The sequence below is a fragment of the Ambystoma mexicanum genome, chromosome 2p, assembly GCF_040938575.1.
Source record: "Ambystoma mexicanum isolate Mex_15411 chromosome 2p, UKY_AmexF1_1, whole genome shotgun sequence".
NCBI lineage: Eukaryota > Metazoa > Chordata > Amphibia > Caudata > Ambystomatidae > Ambystoma > Ambystoma mexicanum.
The window spans coordinates 9,560,664-9,581,415 of NC_090923.1; the positions used below are offsets into that span (position 1 = coordinate 9,560,664).

Here is a 20,752-nt window from a genome sequence, read left to right on the forward strand (position 1 = left end):
GTGTCTTCTCTCTTTCTTTGCATATTTCCGTGTCTATTTTGGGGGTACAGTCTCACTGTGCATGCTGCTTGCAATATCCCCTTTCTGGTTATGCTCAGAGTATCAGTGTCTCAGCACTGAGCGTGTCCATCAGCTCTGCAGCCCCGCTCTACTGATAAGAACTGACGGCTCAGCCATCCTCAGTCACTCTGGGAGGCTCTGCAGCCCAGCTCCACTGATGACGACTAACAACTCAGCCGTACTCAGTCACTCTGGGAGGCTCTGCAGCCCGGCTCCACTGATGAGGACTGACAGCTCAGCCATCCTCAGTCACTCTGGGAGGCTCTGCAGCCCCTCCACTGATGAGGACTGAAAGCTCAGCCATCCTCAGTCACTCTGGGAGGCTCTGCAGCCGGCTCCACTGATGAGGACTGACAGCTCAGCCATCCTCAGTCACTCTGGGAGGCTCTGCAGCCAGCTCCACTGATGAGGACTGACAGCTCAGTCATCCTCAGTCACTCTGGGAGGCTCTGCAGCCGGCTCCACTGATGAGGACTGACAGCTCAGCCATCCTCAGTCACACTGGGAGGCTATGCAGCCGGCTCCACTGATGAGGACTGACAGCTCAGCCATCCTCAGTCACTCTGAGAGGCTCCACTGATGAGGACTGACAGCTCAGCCGTCCTCAGTCACTCTGGGAGGCTCTGCAGCCGCTCCACTGATGACTGAGAGCTCAGCCATCTTCAGTCACTCTCGGAGGCTCTGAGCGGTGGGGGTCGTGTTCCTGGGACCCCTTCCCTGTCTCCTGCTCGTTTACATCTCAAATCCTATATTTTGGGATGGAAGACGCCTCCCAAAGGATGACGCAGTAATAATGGCATGATGTCCTGCAGGTGAGTGACCTGCAGCTGCTCCACTCTCTTGCAGTGAGAAGAGTCTTCCTAGGGGAAATGGTGACTTGTCTCTGCTTTTCCTTCACTGACCTTCCATTAAGCCTTTCTCCTGTGTATGGGATGGAGGGGGGTGATGCTGGTGGGGCGGAGAGGGGGCTGCCTAGTCTCCCATTAAGCCTTTCTCCTGTGTATGGGAGAGCGGGTGATGCTGGTGGGGCGGGGAGGGGGCTGCCTAACCTCCCATTAAGCCTTTCTCCTGTGCATGGGATGGGGGGCGGGTGATGCTGGTGGCGGGGGAGGGGGGTGCCTAACCTTCCATTAAACCTTTCTCCTGTGCATGGGATGGAGGGCGGGTGATGCTGGTGGGGGCGGGGAGGGGGCTGCCTAACCTCCCATTAAGCTTTTCTCCTGTGTATGGGATGGGGGTGGGTAATGATGGTGGGGGCAGGGAGGGGGCTGCCTAACCTTCCATTAAGCGTTTCTCCTGTGTATGGGATGAGGGGGCGGGTTATGATGGTGGGGCGGGGAGGGGGCTGCTTAACCTTCCATTAAGCCTTTCTCCTGTGCATGGGATGGGGGGGCAGGTGATGCTGGTGGGGTGGGGAGGGGGCTGCCTAACCTTCCATTAAGCTTTTCCCTTGTGTATGGGATGGGGGTGGGTAATGATGGTGGGGGCAGGGAGGGGCTGCCTAACCTTCCATTAAGCCTTTCTCCTGTGTATGGGATGAGGAGGCGGGTTATGATGGTGGGGCGGGGAGGGGGCTGCCTAACCTTCCATTAAGCCTATCTCCTGTGTATGGGATGAGGGGGCGGGTTATGATGGTGGGGTGGGGAGGGGGCGGCCTAACCATCCATTAAGCCTTTCTCTTGTGCATGGGATGGGGGGCGGGTGATGCTGGTGGGGGCGAGGAGGGGGCTGCCTAACCTTCCATTAAGCCTTTCTCCTGTGTATGGGATGAGGGGGCGGGTAATGATGGTGGGGGCAGGGAGGGGGCTGCCTAACCTTCCATTAAGCTTTTCTCCTGTGTATGGGAGGGCGGGTGATGCTGGTGGGGGGCAGGGAGCTGCCTAACCTTCCATTAAGCTCTTCTCCTGTGTATGGGATGGGGGCGGCTGATGCTGGTGGGGTGGGGAGGGGGCTGCCTAACCTCCCATTAAGCTTTTCTCCTGTGTATGGGATGGTGGTGGGTAATGAGGGGGCTGCCTAACCTTCCATTAAGCCTTTCTCCTGTGTATGGGATGGGGGCGGGTGATGCTGGTGGCGGGGGAGGGGGCTACCTAACCTCCCATTAAGCCTTTCTCCTGTGTATGGGATGGGGGCGGGTGATGCTGGTGGGCAGGGAGGGGGCTGCCTAACCTCCCATTAAGCCTTTCTCCTGTGCATGGGATGGGGGCGGGTGATGCTGGTGGGGAGGGGCCTGCCTAACCTCCCATTAAGCCTTTCTCCTGTGTATGGGATGGGGCGGGTGATGCTGGTGGGGCGGGGAGAGGGCTGCCTAACCTTCCATTAATCCTTTCTACTGTGCATGGGATGGAGGGCGGGTGATGCTGGTGGGGGCGTGGAGGGGGCTGCCTAACCTCCCATTAAGCCTTTCTCCTGTGCATGGGATGGGGGCGGGTGATGCTGGTGGGGTGGGGAGGGGGCTGCCTAACCACCCATTAAGCCTTTCTCCTGTGTATGGGATGGGGGCGGGTGATGCTGGTTGGGCGGGGAGGGGGCTGCCTAACCTCCCATTAAGCCTTGATCCTGTGCATGGGATGGGGGGCGGGTGATGCTGGTGGCGGGGGAGGGGGCTGCCTAACCTTCCATTAAGCCTTTCTCCTATGCATGGGATGGAGGGCGGGTGATGCTGGTGGGGGTGGGGAGAGGGCTGCCTAGTCTCCCATTAAGCCTTTCTCCTGTGTATGGGATGAGGGGCGGCGAGGGGGCTGCCTAACCTTCCATTAAGCCTGTCTCCTGTCCATGAGATGGAGGGCGGACGATGCTGGCGGGGGCGGGAAGGGGGCTGCCTAACCTTCCATTAAGCCTTTCTCCTGTGTATGTGATGGAGGGCGGGTGATGCTGGTGGGGGTGGGGAGCGGGCTGCCTAACCTCCCATTAAGCCTTTCTTCTGTGTATGGGATGTGGGCGGGTGATGCTGGTGGCGGGGGAGGGGGCTACCTAACCTCCCATTAAGCCTTTCCCCTGTGTATGGGATGGAGGGGGGGTGATGCTGGTGGGGCGGGGAGGGGCTGCCTAAGCTTCCATTAAGCCTTTCTCCTGTGTATGAGGATGGGGGGCGGGTGATGCTGGTGGGGGCGGGGAGGGGGCTTCCTAACCTCCCATTAAGCTTTTCTCCTGTGTATGGGATGAGGGTGGGTAATGATGGTGGGGGCAGGGAGGGGGCTGCCTAAGCTCCCATTAAGCTTTTCTCCTGGGTATGGGATGAGGGGGCGGGTTATGATGGTGGGGCGGGGAGGGGGCTGCCTAACCTTCCATTAAGCCTTTCTCCTGTGCATGGGATGGGGGGGCAGGTTATGATGGTGGGGCGGGGAAGGGGCTGCCTAGTCTCCCATTAAGCCTTTCTCCTGTGTATGGGATGAGGGGCGGGTTATGATGGTGGGGCGGGGAGGGGGCTGCCTAACCATCCATTAAGCCTTTCTCCTGTGCATAGGATGGGGAGCGGGTGATGCTGGTGGGGGCGGGGAGGGGGCTCCCTAACCTTCCATTAAGCCTTTCTCCTGTGTATGGAATGGGGGCGGGGGATGCTGGTGGGGTGGGGAGGGGGCTGCCTAACATCCCATTAAGCCTTTCTCCTGTGTATGAGATGAGGGGGTGGGTAATGATGGTGGGGACAGGGAGGGGGCTGCCTAACCATCCATTAAGCCTTTCTCCTGTGTATGGGATGGAGGGGGGGTGATGCTGGTGGGGCGGGGAGGGGGCTGCCTAACCTCCCATTAAGCCTTTCTCCTGTGTATGGGATGGGGGCGGGTGATGCTGGTGGGGTGGGGAGGGGCTGCCTAACCTCCCATTAAGCCTTTCTCCTGTGTATGGGATGGGGCGGGTGATGCTGGTGGGGCGGGGAGGGGGCTGCCTAACCTCCCATTAAGCCTTTCTCCTGTGCATGGGATGGGGGCGGGTGATGCTGGTGGGGTGGGGAGGGGGCTGCCTAACCTCCCATTAAGCCTTTCTCCTGTGCATGGGATGGGGGCGGGTGATGCTGGTGGGGTGGGGAGGGGGCTGCCTAACCTCCCATTAAGCCTTTCTCCTGTGTATGGGATGGGGAGTGGGGAGGGGGCTGCCTAACCTTCCATTAAACCTTTCTCCTGTGTATGGGATGGAGGGGGTGATGCTGGTGGGCCGGGGAGGGGGCTGTCTAACCTCCCATTAAGCCTTTCTCCTGTGCATGGGATGGGGGGCGGGTGATGCTGGTGGCAGGGGAGGGGGCTGCCTAACCTTCAATTAATCCTTTCTCCTGTGTATGGGATGGAGGGCGGGTGATGCTGGTGGGGGCGGGGAGGGGGCTGCCTAACCTCCCATTAAGCTTTTCTCCTGTGTATGGGATGAGGGCGGGTGATGCTGGTGGGGGCGGGGAGGGGGCTGCCTAGTCTCCCATTAAGCCTTTCTCCTGTGTATGGGATGAGGGGGTGGGTAATGATGGTGGGGGCAGGGAGGGGGCTGCCTAACCATCCATTAAGCCTTTCTCCTGTGTATGGGATGAGGGGGTGGGTAATGATGGTGGGGGCAGGGAGGGGGCTGCCTAACCATCCATTAATCCTTTCTCCTGTGTATGGGATGAGGGGGTGGGTAATGATGGTGGGGGCGGGGAGGGGGCTGCCTAACCTTCCATTAAGCCTTTCTCCTGTGTATGGGATGGAGGGGGGGTGATGCTGGTGGGGCGGGGAGGGGGCTGCCTAACCTCCCATTAAGCCTTTCTCCTGTGTATGGTATGGGGGCGGGTGATGCTGGTGGGGCGGGGGGGGGCTGTCTAACCTCCCATTAAGCCTTTCTCCTGTGCATGGGATGGGGAGCGGGTTATGCTGGTGGCAGGGGAGGGGGCTGCCTAACCTTCAATTAATCCTTTCTCCTGTGCATGGGATGGAGGGCGGGTGATGCTGGTGGGGGCGGGGAGGGGGCTGCCTAACCTCCCATTAAGCCTTTCTCCTGTGCATGGGATGGGGGGCGAGTGATGCTGGTGGTAGTGGAGGGGGCTGCCTAACCTCCAATTAATCCTTTCTCCTGTGCATGGGATGGAGGGCGGGTGATGCTGGTGGGGGCGGGGAGGGGGCTGCCTAGTCTCCCATTAAGCCTTTCTCCTGTGTATGGGAGGGCGGGTGATGCTGGTGGGGCGGGGAGGGGGCTGCCTAACCTCCCATTAAGCCTTTCTCCTGTGTCAGGGATGGGGGCGGGTGATGCTGGTGGGGTGGGGAGGGGGCAGCCTAACCTTCCATTAAGCCTTTCTCCTGTGTATGGGATGGAGGGGGGTAATGATGGTGGGAGCAGGGAGGGGGCTGCCTAACCTCCCATTAAGCTTTTCTCCTGTGTATGGGATGAGGGCGGGTGATGCTGGTGGGGGCGGGGAGGGGGCTGCCTAGTCTCCCATTAAGCCTTTCTCCTGTGTATGGGATGAGGGGGTGGGTAATGATGGTGGGGGCAGGGAGGGGGCTGCCTAACCATCCATTAAGCCTTTCTCCTGTGTATGGGATGAGGGGGTGGGTAATGATGGTGGGGGCAGGGAGGGGGCTGCCTAACCATCCATTAAGCCTTTCTCCTGTGTATGGGATGAGGGGGTGGGTAATGATGGTGGGGGCGCGGAGGGGGCTGCCTAACCTTCCATTAAGCCTTTCTCCTGTGTATGGGATGGAGGGGGGTGATGCTGGTGGGGCGGGGAGGGGGCTGCCTAACCTCCCATTAAGCCTTTCTCCTGTGTATGGTATGGGGGCGGGTGATGCTGGTGGGGCGGGGAGGGGGCTGTCTAACCTCCCATTAAGCCTTTCTCCTGTGCATGGGATGGGGAGCGGGTTATGCTGGTGGCAGGGGAGGAGGCTGCCTAACCTTCAATTAATCCTTTCTCCTGTGCATGGGATGGAGGGCGGGTGATGCTGGTGGGGGCGGGGAGGGGGCTGCCTAGTCTCCCATTAAGCCTTTCTCCTGTGTATGGGAGGGCGGGTGATGCTGGTGGGGCGGGGAGGGGGCTGCCTAACCTCCCATTAAGCCTTTCTCCTGTGTCAGGGATGGGGGCGGGTGATGCTGGTGGGGTGGGGAGGGGGCTGCCTAACCTTCCATTAAGCCTTTCTCCTGTGTATGGGATGGAGGGGGGTGATGCTGGTGGGGCGGGGAGGGGGCTGCCTAACCTTCCATTAAGCTTTTCTCCTGTGTATGGGATGAGGGTGGGTGATGCTGGTGGGGGCGGGGAGGGGGCTGCCTAGTCTCCCATTAAGCCTTTCTCCTGTGTATGGGAGGGCGGGTGATGCTGGTGGGACGGGGAGGGGGTTGCCTAACCTCCCATTAAGCCTTTCTCCTATGCATGGGATGTGGGGGCAGGTGATGCTGGTGGCGGGGGAGGGGGCTACCTAACCTCCCATTAAGCCTTTCCCCTGTGTATGGGATGAGGGGGCGGGTTATGATGGTGGGGCAGGGAGGGGGCTGCCTAACCTTCCATTAAGCCTTTCTCCTGTGTATGGGATGAGGGGGCGGGTTATGATGGTGGGGCGGGGAGGGGGCTGCCTAACCTTCCATTAATCCTTGCTCCTGTGCATGGGATGGAGGGCGGGTGATGCTGGTGGGGGCGGGGAGGGGGCTGCCTAACCTTCCATTAAGCCTTTCTCCTGTGTATGAGATGAGGGGGCGGGTTATGATGGTGGGGCGGGGAAGGGGCTGCCTAGTCTCCCATTAAGCCTTTCTCCTGTGCATGGGATTGGGGCGTTTGATGCTGGTGGGGTGGGGAGGGGGCTGCCTAACCTCCCATTAAACCTTTCTCCTGTGTATGGGATGGGGGCGGGTGATGCTGGTGGGGCGGGGAGGGGGCTGCCTAACCTCCCATTAAGCCTTGCTCCTGTGCATGGGATGGGGGCGGGTGATGCTGGTGGCGAGGGAGGGGGCTGCCTAACCTTCCATTAAGCCTTTCTCCTGTGCATGGGATGGGGGCGGGTGATGCTGGTGGCGAGGGAGGGGGCTGCCTAACCTTCCATTAAGCCTTTCTCCTATGCATGGGATGGGGGGCGGGTGATGCTGGTGGGGGCGGGGAGGGGGCTGCCTAACCTCCCATTAAGCTTTTCTCCTGTGTATGGGATGGAGGGGCGGTGATGCTGGTGGGGCGGGGAGTGGGCTGCCTAACCTCCCATTAAGCTTTTCTCCTGTGTATGGGATGAAGGTGGGTAATGATGGTGGGGGCAGGGAGGGGGCTGCCTAACCTTCCATTAAGCCTTTCTCCTGGGTATGGGATGAGGGGGCGGGTTATGATTATGGGGCGGGGAGGGGGCTGCCTAACCTTCCATTAAGCCTTTGTCCTGTGCATGGGATGGGGGGGCAGGTGATGCTGGTGGGTTGGGGCGGGGACTGCCTAACCTTCCATTAAGCTTTTCACCTGTGTATGGGATGGGGGTGGGTAATGATGGTGGGGGCAGGGAGGGGCTGCCCAAGCTTCCATTAAGCCTTTCTCCTTTGTATGGGATGAGGGGGCGGGTTATGATGATGGGGCGGGGAGGGGGCTGCCTAACCTACCATTAAGCCTTTCTCCTGTGTATGGGATGAGGGGGCGGGTTATGATGGTGGGCGGGGAGGGGGCTGCCTAACCATCCATTAAGCCTTTCTCCTGTGTATGGGATGGGGGCGGGTGATGCTGGTGGGTTGGAGAGGGGGCTGCCTAACCTCCTATTAAACCTTTCTCCTGTGTATGGGATGGAGGGCCGGTGATGCTGGTGGGGCGGGGAGGGGGCTGCCTAACCTCCCATTAATCCTTTCTCATGTGCATGGGATGGGGTCATTGATGCTGGTGGGGCGGGGAGGGTGCTGCCTAACCTTCCATTAAGCCTTTCTCCTGTGTATGGGATGAGGGGGCGGGTTATGATGGTGGGGCGGGGAGGGGGCTGCCTAACCATCCATTAAGCCTTACTCCTGTGTATGGGATGAGGGGGTGGGTAATGATGGTGGGGACAGGGAGGGGGCTGCCTAACCATCCATTAAGCCTTTCTCCTGTGTATGGGATGAGGGGGTGGGTAATGATGGTGGGGGCAGGGAGGGGGCTGCCTAACCATCCATTAAGCCTTTCTCCTGTGTATGGGATGAGGGGGTGGGTAATGATGGTGGGGGCAGGGAGGGGGCTGCCTAACCTTCCATTAAGCCTTTCTCCTGTGTATGGGATGGAGGGGGGGGGGGGTGATTCTGGTGGGGCGGGGAGGGGGCTGCCTAACCTCCCATTAAACCTTTCTCCTGTGTATAGGATGGGGGCGGGTGATGCTGGTGGGGTGGGGAGGGGACTGCCTAACCTCCCATTAAGCCTTTTTCCTGTGTATGGGATGAGGGGGTGGGCAATGATGGTGGGGACAGGGAGGGGGCTGCCTAACCATCCATTAAGCCTTTCTCCTGTGTATGGGATGAGGGGGTGGGTAATGATGGTGGGGGCAGGGAGGGGGCCGCCTAACCATCCATTAAGCCTTTCTCCTGTGTATGTGATGAGGGGGTGGGTAATGATGGTGGGAGCAGGGAGGGGGCTGCCTAACCTTCCATTAAGCCTTTCTCCTGTGTATGGGATGGAGGGGGGGTGATGCTGGTGGGGCGGGGAGGGGGCTGCCTAACCTCCCATTAAGCCTTTCTCCTGTGTATGGGATGGGGCGGGTGATGCTGGTGGGGCGGGGAAGGGGCAGTCTAACCTCCCATTAAGCCTTTCTCCTGTGCATGGGTTGGGGGGCGGGTGATGCTGGTGGCAGGGGAGGGGGCTGCCTAACCCTCAATTAATCCTTTCTCCTGTGCATGGGATGGAGGGTGGGTGATGCTGGTGGGGGTGGGGAGGGGGCTGCCTAACCTTCCATTAAACCTTTCTCCTCTGTATGGGATGAGGGGGCGGGTTATGATGGTGGGGCGGGGAGGGGGCTGCCTAACCTTCCATTAAGCCTTTCTCCCGTGCATGGGATGGGGGCGGGTGATGCTGGTGGGGTGGGGAGGGGGCTGCGTAACCTCCCATTAAGCCTTTCTCCCGTGCATGGGATGGGGGCGGGTGATGCTGGTGGGGTGGGGAGGGGGCTGCCTAACCTCCCATTAAGCCTTTCTCCTGTGTATGGGATGGGGCGGGTGATGCTGGTGGGGAGGGGAGGGGGCTGTCTAACCTCTCATTAAGCCCTTCTCCTGTGCATGGGATGGGGGGCGGGTGATGCTGGTGGCTGGGGAGTGGGCTGCCTAACCCTCAATTAATCCTTTCTCCTGTGCATGGGATGGAGGGGGCTGCCTAACCTTCCATTAAACCTTTCTCCTGTGTATGGGATGAGGGGGCGGGTTATGATGGTGGGGCGGGGAGGGGGCTGCCTAACCTTCCATTAAGCCTTTCTCCTGTGTATGGGATGAGGGGGCGGGTTATGATGGTGGGGTGGGGAGGGGGCTGCCTAAACTTCCATTAAGCCTTTCTCCTGTTTATGGGATGGAGGGGGTGATGCTGGTGGGGCGGGGAGGGGGCTGCCTAACCTCCCATTAAGCTTTTCTCCTGTGTATGGGATGAGGGTGGGTAATGATGGTGGGGGCATGGAGGGGGCTGCCTAACCTTCCATTAAGCCTTTGTCCTGTGCATGGGATGGGGGGGGCATGTGATGCTGGTGGGGTGGGGAGGGGGCTGCCTAACCTTCCATTAAGCTTTTCTCCTGTGTATGGGATGGGGGTGGGTAATGATGGTGGGGGCAGGGAGGGGCTGCCCAAGCTTCCATTAAGCCTTTCCCCTGTGTATGGGATGAGGGGGCGGATTATGATGGTGGGGCGGGGAGGGGGCTGCCTAACCTTCCATTAAGCCTTTCTCCTAAGTATGTGATGAGGGGGCGGGTTATGATGGTGAGGCGGGGAGGGGGCTGCCTAACCATCCATTAAGCCTTTCTCCTGTGTATGGGATGGAGGGGGGTGATGCTGGTAGGGCGGGGAGGGGGCTGCCTAACCTTCCATTAAGCCTTTCTCCTGTGTATGGCATGGAGGGCGGGTGATGCTGGTGGGGGCGGGGAGGGGGCTGCCTAACCTTCCATTAAGCCTTTCTCCCGTGCATGGGATGGGGGCGGGTGATGCTGGTGGGGTGGGGAGGGGGCTGCCTAACCTCCCATTAAGCCTTTCTCCTGTGTTTGGGATGGGGCGCGTGATGCTGGTGGGGCGGGGAAGGGGCTGTCTAACCTCCCATTAAGCCTTTCTCCTGTGCATGGGATGGGGGGTGGGTAATGATCGTGGGGCTGGGAGGGGGCTGCCTAACCCTCAATTAATCATTTCTCCTGGGTATGGGATGAGGGGGCGGGTTATGATGGTGGGGTGGGGAGGGGGCTGCCTAAACTTCCATTAAGCCTTTCTCCTGTTTATGGGATGGAGGGTGGTTGATGCTGGTGGGGCGCGGAGGGGGCTGCCTAACCTCCCATTTAGCTTTTCTCCTGTGTATAGGATGAGGGTGGGTAATGATGGTGGGGGCATGGAGGGGGCTGCCTAACCTTCCATTAAGCCTTTCTCCTGTGTATGGCATGGAGGGCGGGTGATGCTGGTGGGGGCGGTGAGGGGGCTGCCTAACCTTCCATTAAGCCTTTCTCCTGTGTATGGGATGTGGGGGCGGGTGATGCTGGTGGGGTGGGGAGGGGGCTGCCTAACCTCCCATTAAGCCTTTCTCCTGTGTATGGGATGGGGGCGGGTGATGCTGGTGGGGCGGAGAGGGGGCTGCCTAACCTCCCATTAAGCCTTTCTCCTGTGCATGGGATGGGGGCGGGTGATGCTGGTGGGGCGGGGAGGGGGCTGCCTAACCTTCCATTAAGCCTTTCTCCTTTGCATGGGATGGGGGCGGGTGATGCTGGTTTGGCGGGGAGGGGGCTGCCTAACCTTCCATTAAGCCTTTCTCCTGTGTATGGGAGGGCGGGTGATGCTGGTGGGGGCGGGGAGGGGGCTGCCTAGTCTCCCATTAAGCCGTTCTCCTGTGTATGGGATGGAGGGGAGGTGATGCTGGTGGGGCGAGGAGGGGGCTGCCTACCCTCCCATTAAGCTTTTCTCCTGTGTATGGGATGAGGGGGCGGGTTATGATGGTGGGGCGGGGAGGGGGCTGCCTAACCTTCCATTAAGCCTTTCTCCTGTGCATGGGATGGGGGGGCAGGTGATGCTGGTGGGGAGGGGGCTGCCTAACCTTCCATTAAGCCTTTCTCTTGTGCATGGGATGGGGGCGGGTGATGCTGGTGGGGGTGGGGAGGGGGCTGCCTAACCTCCCATTAAGCTTTTCTCCTGTGCATGGGATGGGGGGGCGGGTGATGCTGGTGGGGTGGGGAGGGGGCTGCCTAACCTTCCATTAAGCCTTTCTCCTGTGTATGTGATGAGGGGGCGGGTTATGATGGTGGGGCGGGGAGGGGGCTGCCTAACCATCCATTAAGCCTTTCTCCTGTGTATGGGATGAGGGGGCTGGTTATGATGGTGGGGTGGGGAGGGGGCTGCCTATCCTCCCATTAAGCCTTTCTCCTGTGTATGGGATGGGGGCGGGTGATGCTGGTGGGGTGGGGAGGGGGCTGCCTAACCATCCACTAAGCCTTTCTCCTGTGCATGGGATGGGGAGTGGGTGATGCTGGTGGGGGCGGGGAGGGGGCTCCCTAACCTTCCATTAAGCCTTTCTCCTGTGTATGGGATGAGGGGGTGGGTAATGATGGTGGGGGCAGGGAGGGGGCTGCCTAACCTTCCATTAAGACTTTCTCCTGTGTATGGGATGAGGGGGTGGGTAATGATGGTGGGGCGGGGAGGGGGCTGCCTAACCTCCCATTAAGCCTTTCGTATGGGATGGGGGCGGGCGATGCTGGTGGGGTGGGGCGGGGCCTCCCTAACCTTCCATTAAGCCTTTCTCCTGTGTATGGGATGGGGCGGGTGATGCTGGTGGGGTGGGGAGGGGGCTGCCTAACCTCCCATTAAGCCTTTCTCCTGTGTATGATGGAGGGCGGGTGATACTGGTGGGGTGGGGAGGGGGCTGCCTAACCTCCCATTAAGCCTTTCTCCTGTGCATGGGATTGGGGCGGGTGATGCTGGTGGGGGAGGCGGAGGGGGCTGCCTAACCTTCCATTAAGCCTTTCTCCTGTGCATGGGATGGTGGGCGGGCAATGCTTGTGGGGGCGGGAGGGGGCTGCCTAACCTCCCATTAAGCTTTTCTCCTGTGTATGGGATGGGGGCGGGTGATGCTGGTGGCGGGGGAGGGGGCTGCCTAACCTCCCATTAAGCCTTTGTCCTGTGTATGGGATGGAGGGGGGTGATGCTGGTGGGGCGGGGAGGGGGCTGCCTAACCTGCCATTAAGCCTTACTCCTGTGTATGGGATGGAGGGCGGGTGATGCTGGTGGGGCAGAGAGGGGGCTGCCTAACCTCCCATTAAGCCTTTCTCCTGTGTATGGGATGTGGGTGGGTAATGATGGTGGGGGCAGGGAGGGGGCTGCCTAAGCTTCCATTAAGCCTTTCTCCTGTGTATGGGATGGGGGCGGGTGATGCTGGTGGGGTGGGGAGGGGGCTGCCTAACCTTCCATTAAGCCTTTCTCCTGTGTATGGGATGGGGGCGGGTGATGCTGGTGGGGTGGGGGAGGGGGCTGCCTAACCTCCCATTAAGCCTTTCTCCTGTGTATGGGATGGAGGGGGGGGTGATGCTGGTGGGGCGGGGAGGGGGCTGCCTAACCTCCCATTAAACCTTTCTCCTGTGTATAGGATGGGGGCGGGTGATGCTGGTGGGGTGGGGAGGGGACTGCCTAACCTCCCATTAAGCCTTTTTCCTGTGTATGGGATGAGGGGGTGGGCAATGATGGTGGGGACAGGGAGGGGGCTGCCTAACCATCCATTAAGCCTTTCTCCTGTGTATGGGATGAGGGGGTGGGTAATGATGGTGGGGGCAGGGAGGGGGCTGCCTAACCATCCATTAAGCCTTTCTCCTGTGTATGGGATGAGGGGGTGGGTAATGATGGTGGGAGCAGGGAGGGGGCTGCCTAACCTTCCATTAAGCCTTTCTCCTGTGTATGGGATGGAGGGGGGGTGATGCTGGTGGGGCGGGGAGGGGGCTGCCTAACCTCCCATTAAGCCTTTCTCCTGTGTATGGGATGGGGCGGGTGATACTGGTGGAGCGGGGAAGGGGCTGTCTAACCTCCCATTAAGCCTTTCTCCTGTGCATGGGTTGGGGGGCGGGTGATGCTGGTGGCAGGGGAGGGGGCTGCCTAACCCTCAATTAATCCTTTCTCCTGTGCATGGGATGGAGGGTGGGTGATGCTGGTGGGGGTCGGGAGGGGGCTGCCTAACCTTCCATTAAACCTTTCTCCTATGTATGGGATGAGGGGACGGGTTATGATGGTGGGGCGGGGAGGGGGCTGCCTAACCTTCCATTAAGCCTTTCTCCCGTGCATGGGATGGGGGCGGGTGATGCTGGTGGGGCGGGGAGGGGGCTGTCTAACCTCCCATTAAGCCTTTCTCCTGTGCATGGGTTGGGGGGCGGGTGATGCTGGTGGCAGGGGAGGGGGCTGCCTAACCCTCAATTAATCCTTTCTCCTGTGCATGGGATGGAGGGTGGGTGATGCTGGTGGGGGTCGGGAGGGGGCTGCCTAACCTTCCATTAAACCTTTCTCCTGTGTATGGGATGAGGGGGCGGGTTATGATGGTGGGGCGGGGAGGGGGCTGCCTAACCTTCCATTAAGCCTTTCTCCCGTGCATGGGATGGGGGCGGGTGATGCTGGTGGGGTGGGGAGGGGGCTGCGTAACCTCCCATTAAGCCTTTCTCCCGTGCATGGGATGGGGGCGGGTGATGCTGGTGGGGTGGGGAGGGGGCTGCCTAACCTCCCATTAAGCCTTTCTCCTGTGTATGGGATGGGGCGGGTGATGCTGGTGGGGAGGGGAGGGGGCTGTCTAACCTCTCATTAAGCCCTTCTCCTGTGCATGGGATGGGGGGCGGGTGATGCTGGTGGCTGGGGAGTGGGCTGCCTAACCCTCAATTAATCCTTTCTCCTGTGCATGGGATGGAGGGGGCTGCCTAACCTTCCATTAAACCTTTCTCCTGTGTATGGGATGAGGGGGCGGGTTATGATGGTGGGGCGGGGAGGGGGCTGCCTAACCTTCCATTAAGCCTTTCTCCTGTGTATGGGATGAGGGGGCGGGTTATGATGGTGGGGTGGGGAGGGGGCTGCCTAACCTCCCATTAAGCCTTTCTCTTGTGCATGGGATGGGGGCGGGTGATGCTGGTGGGGGTGGGGAGGGGGCTGCCTAACCTTCCATTAAGCCTTTCTCCTGTGTATGGGATGAGGGGGCGGGTTATGATGGTGGGGCGGGGAGGGGGCTGCCTAGCCTCCCATTAAACCTTTCTCCTGTGTCTGGGATGAGGGGGCGGGTTATGATGGTGGGGTGGGGAGGGGGCTGCCTAAACTTCCATTAAGCCTTTCTCCTGTTTATGGGATGGAGGGGGTGATGCTGGTGGGGCGGGGAGGGGGCTGCCTAACCTTCCATTAAGCCTTTCCCCTGAGTATGGGATGAGGGGGCGGGTTATGATGGTGGGGCTGGGAGGGGGCTGCCTAACCTTCCATTAAGCCTTTGTCCTGTGCATGGGATGGGGGGCAGGTGATGCTGGTGGGGTGGGGAGGGGGCTGCCTAACCTTCCATTAAGCTTTTCTCTTGTGTATGGGATGGGGGTGGGTAATGATCGTGGGGGCAGGGAGGGGCTGCCCAAGCTTCCATTAAGCCTTTCCCCTGTGTATGGGATGAGGGGGCGGATTATGATGGTGGGGCGGGGAGGGGGCTGCCTAACCTTCCATTAAGCCTTTCTCCTAAGTATGTGATGAGGGGGCGGGTTATGATGGTGAGGCGGGGAGGGGGCTGCCTAACCATCCATTAAGCCTTTCTCCTGTGCATGGGATGGGGAGTGGGTGATGCTGGTGGGGGCGGGGAGGGGCTCCCTAACCTTCCATTAAGCCTTTCTCCTGTGTATGGGATGGAGGGCGGGTGATGCTGGTGGGGGCGGGGAGGGGGCAGCCTAACCTTCCATTAAGCCTTTCTCCTGTGTATGGGATGGAGGGGGGTGATGCTGGTAGGGCGGGGAGGGGGCTGCCTAACCTCCCATTAAGCCTTTCTCCCGTGCATGGGATGGGGGCGGGTGATGCTGGTGGGGTGGGGAGGGGGCTGCCTAACCTCCCATTAAGCCTTTCTCCCGTGCATGGGATGGGGGCGGGTGATGCTGGTGGGGTGGGAAGGGGGCTGCCTAACCTCCCATTAAGCCTTTCTCCTGTGTTTGGGATGGGGCGCGTGATGCTGGTGGGGCGGGGAAGGGGCTGTCTAACCTCCCATTAAGCCTTTCTCCTGTGCATGGGATGGGGGGCGGGTGATGCTGGTGGCAGGGGAGGGGGCTGCCTAACCCTCAATTAATCATTTCTCCTGTGCACGGGATGGAGGGCGGGTGATGCTGGTGGGGGTGGGGAGGGGGCTGCCTAACCTCCCATTAAACCTTTCTCCTGTGTATGGGATGAGGGGGCGGGTTATGATGGTGGGGCGGGGAGGGGACTGCCTAACCTTCCATTAAGCCTTTTTCCTCTGTATGGGATGAGGGGGCGGGTTATGATGGTGGGGTGGGGAGGGGGCTGCCTAAACTTCCATTAAGCCTTTCTCCTGTTTATGGGATGGAGGGTGGTTGATGCTGGTGGGGCGCGGAGGGGGCTGCCTAACCTCCCATTTAGCTTTTCTCCTGTGTATGGGATGAGGGTGGGTAATGATGGTGGGGGCATGGAGGGGGCTGCCTAACCTTCCATTAAGCCTTTCCCCTGTGTATGGGATGAGGGAGCGGGTTATGAAGGTGGGGCGGGGAGGGGGCTGCCTAACCATCCATTAAGTCTTTCTCCTGTGCATGGGATGGGGAGTGGGTGATGCTGGTGGGGGCGGGGAGGGGGCTCCCTAACCTTCCATTAAGCCTTTCTCCTGTGTATGGGATGTGGGGGCGGGTGATGCTGGTGGGGTGGGGAGGGGACTGCCTAACCTCCTATTAAGCCTTTCTCCTGTGTGTGGGATGGGGGTGGGTGATGATGGTGGGTTGGGGAGGGGGCTGCCTAACCTCCCATTAAGCCTTTCTCCTGTGTATGGGATGGGGGCGGGTGATGCTGGTGGGGCGGGGAGGGGGCTGCCTAACCTTCCATTAAGCCTTTCTCCTGTGTATGGGAGGGCGGGTGATGCTGGTGGGGGCGGGGAGGGGGCTGCCTAGTCTCCCATTAAGCCTTTCTCCTGTGTATGGGATGGAGGGGAGGTGATGCTGGTGGGGCGGGGAGGGGGCTGCCTACCCTCCCATTAAGCTTTTCTCCTGTGTATGGGATGAGGGGGAGGGTTATGATGGTGGGGCGGGGAGGGGGCTTCCTAACCTTCCATTAAGCCTTTCTCCTGTGCATGGGATGGGGGGGCAGGTGATGCTGGTGGGGGTGGGGAGGGGGCTGCCTAACCTTCCATTAAGCCTTTCTCTTGTGCATGGGATGGGGGGCGGGTGATGCTGGTGGGGGTGGGGAGGGGGCTGCCTAACCTCCCATTAAGCTTTTCTCCTGTGTATGGGATCGGGGGGCGGGTGATGCTGGTGGGGCGGGGAGGGGGCTGCCTAACCATCCATTAAGCCTTTCTCCTGTGCATGGGATGGGGGGGCGGGTGATGCTGGTGGGGCGGGGAGGGGGCTGCCTAACCTTCCATTAAGCCTTTCTCCTGTGTATGTGATGAGGGGGCGGGTTATGATGGTGGGGCGGGGAGGGGGCTGCCTAACCATCCATTAAGCCTTTCTCCTGTGCATGGGATGGGGAGTGGGTGATGCTGGTGGGGGCGGGGAGGGGGCTCCCTAACCTTCCATTAAGCCTTTCTCCTGTGCATGGGATGTGGGCCGGGTGATGCTGGTGGGGCGGGGAGGGGGCTGCCTAACCTTCCATTAAGCCTTTCTCCTGTGTATGTGATGAGGGGGCGGGTTATGATGGTGGGGTTGGGGAGGGGGCTGCCTAACCATCCATTAAGCCTTTCTCCTGTGCATGGGATGGGGAGTGGGTGATGCTGGTGGGGGCGGGGAGGGGGCTGCCTAACCTCCCATTAAGACTTTCTCCTGTGTATGGGATGGGGGGGTGGGTGATGCTGGTGGGGCGGGGAGGGGGCTGCCTAACCTCCAATTAAGCCTTTCTCCTGTGTATGGGATGGGGGCGGGTGATACTGGTGGGGCGGGGAGGGGGCTGACTAACCTCCCATTAAGCCTTTCTCCTGTGCATGGGATGGGGGGGCAGGTGATGCTGGTGGAGTGGGGAGGGGCGGCCTAACCTTCCATTAAGCTGTTCTCCTGTGTATGGGATGGAGGGCGGGTGATGCTGGTGGGGGTGGGGAGGGGGCTGCCTAACCTTCCATTAAACCTTTCTCCTCTGTATGGGATGAGGGGGCGGGTTATGATGGTGGGGCGGGGAGGGGGCTGCCTAACCTTCCATTAAGCCTTTCTCCCGTGCATGGGATGGGGGCGGGTGATGCTGGTGGGGTGGGGAGGGGGCTGCGTAACCTCCCATTAAGCCTTTCTCCCGTGCATGGGATGGGGGCGGGTGATGCTGGTGGGGTGGGGAGGGGGCTGCCTAACCTCCCATTAAGCCTTTCTCCTGTGTATGGGATGGGGCGGGTGATGCTGGTGGGGAGGGGAGGGGGCTGTCTAACCTCTCATTAAGCCCTTCTCCTGTGCATGGGATGGGGGGCGGGTGATGCTGGTGGCGGGGAGTGGGCTGCCTAACCCTCAATTAATCCTTTCTCCTGTGCATGGGATGGAGGGGGCTGCCTAACCTTCCATTAAACCTTTCTCCTGTGTATGGGATGAGGGGGCGGGTTATGATGGTGGGGGCAGGGAGGGGGCTGCCTAACCATCCATTAAGCCTTTCTCCTGTGTATGGGATGAGGGGGCGGGTTATGATGGTGGGGTGGGGAGGGGGCTGCCTAAACTTCCATTAAGCCTTTCTCCTGTTTATGGGATGGAGGGGGTGATGCTGGTGGGGCGGGGAGGGGGCTGCCTAACCTCCCATTAAGCTTTTCTCCTGTGTATGGGATGAGGGTGGGTAATGATGGTGGGGGCATGGAGGGGGCTGCCTAACCTTCCATTAAGCCTTTGTCCTGTGCATGGGATGGGGGGGGCATGTGATGCTGGTGGGGTGGGGAGGGGGCTGCCTAACCTTCCATTAAGCTTTTCTCCTGTGTATGGGATGGGGGTGGGTAATGATGGTGGGGGCAGGGAGGGGCTGCCCAAGCTTCCATTAAGCCTTTCCCCTGTGTATGGGATGAGGGGGCGGATTATGATGGTGGGGCGGGGAGGGGGCTGCCTAACCTTCCATTAAGCCTTTCTCCTAAGTATGTGATGAGGGGGCGGGTTATGATGGTGAGGCGGGGAGGGGGCTGCCTAACCATCCATTAAGCCTTTCTCCTGTGTATGGGATGGAGGGGGGTGATGCTGGTAGGGCGGGGAGGGGGCTGCCTAACCTTCCATTAAGCCTTTCTCCTGTGTTTGGGATGGGGCGCGTGATGCTGGTGGGGCGGGGAAGGGGCTGTCTAACCTCCCATTAAGCCTTTCTCCTGTTTATGGGATGGAGGGTGGTTGATGCTGGTGGGGCGCGGAGGGGGCTGCCTAACCTCCCATTTAGCTTTTCTCCTGTGTATAGGATGAGGGTGGGTAATGATGGTGGGGGCATGGAGGGGGCTGCCTAACCTTCCATTAAGCCTTTCTCCTGTGTATGGCATGGAGGGCGGGTGATGCTGGTGGGGGCGGTGAGGGGGCTGCCTAACCTTCCATTAAGCCTTTCTCCTGTGTATGGGATGTGGGGGCGGGTGATGCTGGTGGGGTGGGGAGGGGGCTGCCTAACCTCCCATTAAGCCTTTCTCCTGTGTATGGGATGGGGGCGGGTGATGCTGGTGGGGCGGAGAGGGGGCTGCCTAACCTCCCATTAAGCCTTTCTCCTGTGCATGGGATGGGGGCGGGTGATGCTGGTGGGGCGGGGAGGGGGCTGCCTAACCTTCCATTAAGCCTTTCTCCTTTGCATGGGATGGGGGCGGGTGATGCTGGTTTGGCGGGGAGGGGGCTGCCTAACCTTCCATTAAGCCTTTCTCCTGTGTATGGGAGGGCGGGTGATGCTGGTGGGGGCGGGGAGGGGGCTGCCTAGTCTCCCATTAAGCCGTTCTCCTGTGTATGGGATGGAGGGGAGGTGATGCTGGTGGGGCGAGGAGGGGGCTGCCTACCCTCCCATTAAGCTTTTCTCCTGTGTATGGGATGAGGGGGCGGGTTATGATGGTGGGGCGGGGAGGGGGCTGCCTAACCTTCCATTAAGCCTTTCTCCTGTGCATTGGATGGGGGGGGCAGGTGATGCTGGTGGGGGTGGGGAGGGGGCTGCCTAACCTTCCATTAAGCCTTTCTCTTGTGCATGGGATGGGGGCGGGTGATGCTGGTGGGGGTGGGGAGGGGGCTGCCTAACCTCCCATTAAGCTTTTCTCCTGTGTATGGGATGAAGGGGCGGGTTATGATGGTGGGGCGGGGAGGGGGCTGCCTAACCATCCATTAAGCCTTTCTCCTGTGCATGGGATGGGGGGGCGGGTGATGCTGGTGGGGTGGGGAGGGGGCTGCCTAACCTTCCATTAAGCCTTTCTCCTGTGTATGTGATGAGGGGGCGGGTTATGATGGTGGGGCGGGGAGGGGGCTGCCTAACCATCCATTAAGCCTTTCTCCTGTGTATGGGATGAGGGGGCTGGTTATGATGGTGGGGTGGGAAGGGGGCTGCCTATCCTCCCATTAAGCCTTTCTCCTGTGTATGGGATGGGGGCGGGTGATGCTGGTGGGGTGGGGAGGGGGCTGCCTAACCATCCACTAAGCCTTTCTCCTGTGCATGGGATGGGGAGTGGGTGATGCTGGTGGGGGCGGGGAGGGGGCTCCCTAACCTTCCATTAAGCCTTTCTCCTGTGTATGGGATGAGGGGGTGGGTAATGATGGTGGGGGCAGGGAGGGGGCTGCCTAACCTTCCATTAAGACTTTCTCCTGTGTATGGGATGAGGGGGTGGGTAATGATGGTGGGGCGGGGAGGGGGCTGCCTAACCTCCCATTAAGCCTTTCGTATGGGATGGGGGCGGGCGATGCTGGTGGGGTGGGGCGGGGCCTCCCTAACCTTCCATTAAGCCTTTCTCCTGTGTATGGGATGGGGCGGGTGATGCTGGTGGGGTGGGGAGGGGGCTGCCTAACCTCCCATTAAGCCTTTCTCCTGTGTATGATGGAGGGCGGGTGATACTGGTGGGGTGGGGAGGGGGCTGCCTAACCTCCCATTAAGCCTTTCTCCTGTGCATGGGATTGGGGCGGGTGATGCTGGTGGGGGAGGCGGAGGGGGCTGCCTAACCTTCCATTAAGCCTTTCTCCTGTGCATGGGATGGTGGGCGGGCAATGCTTGTGGGGGCGGGAGGGGGCTGCCTAACCTCCCATTAAGCTTTTCTCCTGTGTATGGGATGGGGGCGGGTGATGCTGGTGGCGGGGGAGGGGGCTGCCTAACCTCCCATTAAGCCTTTGTCCTGTGTATGGGATGGAGGGGGGTGATGCTGGTGGGGCGGGGAGGGGGCTGCCTAACCTGCCATTAAGCCTTACTCCTGTGTATGGGATGGAGGGCGGGTGATGCTGGTGGGGCAGAGAGGGGGCTGCCTAACCTCCCATTAAGCCTTTCTCCTGTGTATGGGATGTGGGTGGGT

General features: G+C 60.3%; 1 long non-coding RNA gene across 1 annotated transcript in view; it reads left to right on the plus strand.

Annotated features, from left to right (window-relative positions):
- Window positions 1-381: 381 nt before the first annotated feature.
- LOC138566139 (uncharacterized) overlaps window positions 382-20,752 on the plus strand; it is a 79,002-nt gene continuing 58,631 nt past the window's right edge. The window contains exon 1 of the long non-coding RNA XR_011301847.1: window positions 382-872. This is a non-coding gene — a long non-coding RNA (uncharacterized lncRNA). The remainder of the gene's footprint in view (window positions 873-20,752) is intronic.